Source organism: Miscanthus floridulus, chromosome 8 (assembly GCF_019320115.1).
Source record: "Miscanthus floridulus cultivar M001 chromosome 8, ASM1932011v1, whole genome shotgun sequence".
NCBI lineage: Eukaryota > Viridiplantae > Streptophyta > Magnoliopsida > Poales > Poaceae > Miscanthus > Miscanthus floridulus.
Genome location: NC_089587.1, coordinates 114444736 through 114451165, shown reverse-complemented (window position 1 = coordinate 114451165; position 6430 = coordinate 114444736).

Genomic DNA, 6430 nt, shown 5'->3' with positions numbered 1-6430 from the left:
AATCTGAGCTAAAACAAATCATGTTTTATTTATAAATATTGCCGTATAGATTAATCAAGTCAAACTTTAACTTTGCAAAAGTAAAATGCACGTGAGAGCATCTAACAAGTTTAATATATGCAAGGTGTGTTTAAACTAATCAAACTATAATTTAGGAATACATTTATATTAATAATTAATCATATGAATATCATTTATTAAATACTGAAGTGTAACATATATATATATATATATATTGCTTTTAAGTTAGAAAACTAATTGGTTGTAGGTTAATCAGATTAATATGTAAATTATAAAATTCATAGCCAGGTGATAGGATGACCGTCGATACTAACACGTAAATTACGTCGGCACGAAACTTACATAACTTGAACAAAGCAAAACGCAGAGACGCGAACTAGCTGACAACCGGTTCGGCTTCCAAATGCTGCTGGTGCGTAGCAACCAAGGACATGTGCAGAGAAGACATATATGCGTCGTGGCCTTGCATCCTTAGGAGTGGCTGGTGCTTCTTCACGTGTAGTAGATGTAGGCAGGAAGCACGGCTAGCATGTCGTCAACTCGACGACCGGAGAAACAAGGCAGGCCTGCAGCTCTGCTAGGCCGGGAGGTAGATCGATTTGGTGCAGAGCCGGCTTGGATTGCAAGGTATCGCATCACGCTGATTCAAGCAGCACGACGCTGGGTCTCGGTCTCTTGGACTCTCGGTCGGGCGTAGGCCTGGGCTTTAGGACGGTGGCGGCGTGCCTTCACGGACAAGGAGCTCCAGCGATGAGGAAGATCGATGATGTGCAGTTACAACTCGTCGGGGCGCGCGGCGGCTGCTGCCAGGATGCCTCGGCGACTTTGGTGGACGGACTGCTTCTCGATGGTGTGATTCAAAGCGATGGCAGGAAGGAGCTAGGGCTCACGCAGATGGAAAACGAGGTGCAGCATGTGAACATCTCGACCTTCTTATAGGGGTGGATCGAGTCGTGGTTTCTACACGAAATATCCCAGGAACCACAGAAGATTCGTAAGCCGAGTCCAAGCTAGGTACCAACATGTCTGTGACTCAGCGAAAGGGGAAGCTGGGCCTGCTACGATGAGGACCTGAGGGAGTGCGAGTGGGTTGCTCGACCTGGGCCTAGGAACAAGGCCAAGAGAATGGGCGAGTGGGCCTGCTGCTCTAGACGCCCATAAAGCAGAGGAGGAAGAATAAATAAAAGAAAGTTTTTTTTCTTTTATTCAAAAGCCATTTTCAAATCCTTTTCAAACATCGTTTGAATCATTTTTTTGGTCAAAACCACACATCACAAAAAAACCAATGCAGAGGTATGTGTGCTCAAACATGTTGCAACCTTATGATTTATTTTATAAATTCATCAAAATTTTAATTTCCCTATGTTAGAATGCACACAAAAAGCATAATAAAATCAAAATTAAACCTTTTTTTAGAAATCAAAATTTTAGGGTGTTACAGTTCTAGGAGTTCTTACTGGATATGTCCGTGTGGGGTCTGGGTCCAACGTTCGTGATGGGGCCGGTGTAACCTGCACGAGCATCCTAGTCTTCCGTATCTGTCTCTCGGCAGCGACCCGAGCCGTTCGATTAACTTGGGCGACCTGATAGCCTCTCCTCAATGGAGATTCCATAGGTAGGCCCCTCCAAACCCTTCTCGAGAAGGTGGAGGTCAAGGTGTGGAGTGCGGAGACAAAGACTCTGATCGTGCTGGTGAGCAAAAACGCCATAGCCGTTGGGGCGTAGGGTCCTAGCGGTCTGACCTGGTTTACTCAAAGTTTGCGCTTGCACACTGTGCCTCTAGTTTTAAACGTAAGGAGGGGTCGGGAAAAGAGAATGTCTAGCGAATAGACACTCCCACCAGCCCCCGAGCGATGTTCGACCCCTTGCCGTTGCTGGGGTCGGAGGCTCGGTATCGAAATTAATACGTAAAGCAAGTAAGGGTGCTTGTCTCTCGGCTATAGTTTTGAGCCGTTCGATCAACCTGGGCATCGGTTTTACCTCGATGGTAAGTGTGATGGGTTTGAAAAACCTCCACCGGATATGAGCGTGATCCTGTCTGCTCCTTACCCAGTTCTCGTTAGTGGCCAAGCTGTCCGATCGACTCGTGTTACCTGTTGAGACAAGTTGTTCCCATAGAAATAGACAATGAGAACATCCCGCATAAGAATTTAGTTAGGCAGATAAGCCGAGCAATGAATTTGTGCAAAAATGGATGAGCTATTAATCTTCGTTATAGCAAATAGCTTTTTAGCTCTTCTCCCCCTTTTTGTAAAAAAAGGTTTAGTGCATTCCAACCCTTTCCATAGTTAAGGTCATAAAAGCTCGGAGTGCGGGTGAGCTAGCTCTGATCACGCTAGTGAGAAAAGACGTCGAAGCCACTGGGGCATAGGTTTCTCATAGTCCGACCAGTTATACTCAGAGTTTGTTCCCGAAAACCTAGCTCCTAGGCATTAACATGAGAAAAGGGGTAGGCATAGAGAATGTTTGCTGGATAAATATACTCATACCAGCCCCCAAGTGAGGCCCGACCCCTTGCTGCCGCTGGGGTTAGATGTCACAAAGGATCAGGGAGTTTTGATAACAAAACTAATAAGAGAAAGTGTGCATTAGAGGTAAAAGCGATGTAGCTGCTCGATGTTCCTGGCATTGGTGAATATTTCGCCGTTGATGGTCTTGAGCTTGTAGGCACCTAGACGGAGCACCTCCGCAACTATGTACGGTCCCTCCCATGGTGGAGAGAGCTTTGTGGCAGTCCTTGTTGCTCTGTACGAGGCAGAGGACCAGATCTCCGACATTGAAGGCTCGACCCCACACTCGTCGGCTGTGGTAACGTTGCAACACCTACTGGTCCTTGGCCAAGTAGAGGAGGGCAACATCGTGTGCTTTGTCTAGCTGGTCCATGGAATCCTCAAGGGATGCCTTGGCTCCCTGTTCATCGTACTCCCTAATCCTTGGCACTCCATAGTCAAGGTCGGTTGGAAGGACGGCCTTGGAACCGTAGACCATGAAGAAGGGTGTGTAGCCGGTTGCTTGATTGGGGGTTGTCCTCAGGCTCTAGAGTACTGAAGGAAGCTCGGTGACCCAGCATGCACCAAACTTGTTCAACCAGTTGAAGATCCTAGGCTTGAGGCCCTATAGGACCATGCCGTTTGCGCGCTCAACCTGCCTGTTCGTTCGGGGGTGTGCGATGGCCGCCCAATCGACCCGGATGTGGTTTTCATCGCAGAATCAAAGGAACTTCTTTCTAGTGAACTATGTGCCATTGTCCATGATGATGAAGTTTGGGACTCCAAAGTCATTGACGATGTCAAGGAAGAACAACATGTCTTGCTCAGACTTGATCGCGGAGATCGGCCGAGCTTCTATCAACTTTGTAAACTTGTCTATGGTGACAAGCAAGTGGGTGTAGCCTCCGAGCACCCTCTTGAGAGGTTTGACTAGATCAAGCCCCTAGACCGTGAATGGCCATGTGATAGGGATTGTCTAGAGTGCTTGGGCCGATAGGTGAATCCACCGAGCGTAGTACTAACACCCTTCGTAGGTGTGCATGATCTGCTTGGCGTCTGTTACAGCGGTGGGCCAGTAGAAGCCCTATCAGAATGCATTTTTGGCCAGGGTCCTAGGCATGGCATGGTGACCGTAGACCCTACCATGGAAATTGCTCAGCAAACGCTTCCCCTATTTGATGAGGATGTAACACTGTAGGATCCTGGTGTGGCTTCGCTTGTAGAGTCCGCTCTCCACAAGAACAAAGGACTTGGCGCAACGTGGGAGCCATCAAGCCTCCATCTTGTCCATCGGTAGCACATCACAGAGGAGGTAGTCAAGGTAGAGCGTCCTCCAGTCAACCAGAGGGTCAGGCTCTGTCGCTGGGTCCTCTTCGAGCTCCATGACTTTGGGGCTAGATGGAGCGTCATCGCGTTGTTCTAGATACTTGTAGCGAACCTAGGGCTTGTGCTGGTCACTGGTGAGGATGCCCGTTGGCACCGGCTCTTAGCCGGATGCTGCTTTCGCAAGCGCATTGACTGCCTCGTTGAGGCGCCTTGGGATGTGATTGAGCTCAAGGCCGTCGAACTTGTCCTCCAACCGGTGGACTTCTCGGCAGTATGCGGCCATCTTGGCATCGTGGTAGCTTGACTCCTTCATGACCTGGTCGATGACCAGCTAGGAATCTCCTCGAATGTCGAGGCATTGGATGCCCAACTCGATGGCAATGCATAGGCCGTTGATGAGCGCCTCATATTAATCCACATTGTTGGAGGAGGGGAAATGGAGATGAACCATGTACCTCATGCATACCCCAAGGGGCAAAACGAAGACTGGCCCCATGCTGGCGCCCTTCTTCATTAGCGATCCATCAAAGTACATTGTCTAGTACTCTTGATCGACGACCGCTGGTGGTATTTGGATCTCGATCCATTCCATGATGAAATCAGCCAACACCTGGGACTTGATGGCCATCTGGGAGGCATACGCAATGCCCTGACCCATCAGCTCGAGTGCCCATTTCATGGTTCTTCCCATGGCATCCTAGTTTTGGACAACCTCACCGAGGGGGAAGGACATCACGACTGTCACCGGATGTGACTCGAAGTAGTGGCGTAGCTTTCTCTTGGTGATGAGGACGGCATATATAAGCTTCTAGATTTGGGGGTAGCGGGTCTTCGAGAAGGATAGGACCTCACTGATGAAGTACATAGGGCACTGGACTTTGAGGGCATGCCCCTCTTCTTCCTACCCCACTACTAGGGCGGCGCTGACCACTTGTGTGGTGGCCGCAACGTAGAGTAGAAGGGGTTCTCCATCGATAGGAGGAACCAGGATTAGGGCCTTCGTTAGAAGAAGCTTGACCATGTCAAGTGCCTCCTAGGCCTCAGATGTCCATTCGAAGTGGTCGGCCTTCTTCAAAAGTCGATAAAGGGGGGGACCTCGTTCACCGAGGTGCGAGATGAAGCGGCTGAGCGTGGCGAGGCACCCTATAACTCGCTTTACTCCCTTCATGTTCTGAATTAGGCCCATCCTTGTGATGGCTGAGATCTTCTCTGGGTTGGCTTCGATGCCACGTTCAGAGGTGATGAAACCAAGCAGCATGGCCCTCAGGATCCCAAAAATGCACTTCTCGGGATTGAGTTTGATGCCGTTTGCTCGGAGTTTTGCAAAGGTCTGCTCAAGATCAGCTATGAGGTGGTCAGCCCATTTGGACTTGACCATGATGTCATCAACGTAGGGCTCAACGGTCCACCTAATGAGGTCCCCAAAATACTTGAGCATACAACGCTGGTATGTAGCCCCAGCGTTCTTCAGACCAAATGGCACGGTGACATAGCAAAACGATCCTAAGGGGGTGATGAAAGATGTCGCGAGCTGGTCGGACTCTTTCATCATGATTTGATGGTATCCAGAGTACACATCAAGGAAGTAGAGGGCTTCACACCCCGAGGTAGAGTCAACTATTTGGTCTATGCACGGCAAAGGAAATGGATCATTTGGGCACGCTTTGTTAAGACCCGTGTAGTCAACACACATCCTCCATTTCCCACTCTTCTTTCGTACAAGAACAGGATTGGCTAACCACTCTGGGTGGTATACTTCCTTGATGAATCCGGCCGCCAAAAGCTTTATGATCTCCTCACCGATGGTCCTGCGTTTCCCCTCGTCGAAGCGATACAGGCATTGTTTCACTGGCTTAGAGCCTAGGAAGATCTTCAAGGCTTACTCGATGACTTTCCTTAGAATGCCTAGCATGTCCGAGGGTTTCCACACAAAGATGTCTCTGTTGGCAAGGAGGTAGCCGACGAGCGCGCTTTCCTATTCAGAGGAAAGTGTGGTACCAATGTGCACCGTTTTGCCCTTGGTGCTCTGGGGATCTACGAGGACCTCCTTGGAGCCCTCCACTAGCTCGAAGGACCTAGTCGACCGCTTGGGGTCGAGTGCTTCTTTGGCGACCTCCTTCCTGAGAGTCACGAGCTCTGCGGAGGTGATGATTGTTGTGACGTGATCGCAGCACTCGACTTTGCACTCATAGGCACGCTGTAAGGAGGTGTCGACGGTGATGACCCTGCCTAGGCCTGGCATCTTTAGCTTGATGTAGGTGTAGTTAGGGATGGCCATGAACTTCGCATAGCATGGTCGTCCTAGGATGGCATGGTAGTTTCCATGGAACCCAACCACTTCGAAGGTGAGGGTCTCTGTCCTATAGTTGGATGGACCCCTGAAGGTGATGGTAGATCAACCTGCCTAAGTGGCAAGGCCTACTTTCTAGGCATGATGCCGTGGAAAGGTGCTTCGATCGGCCAGATGCGTGCTCGGTTGATGCCCATGGCGTCGAGCTTCTCGACGTACATGATGTTGAGGCCGCTACCCCCATCCATTAGTACCTTGGTGAGCCCCTTTGTACCGATGATTGGGTCGACCACGAGCGGATATC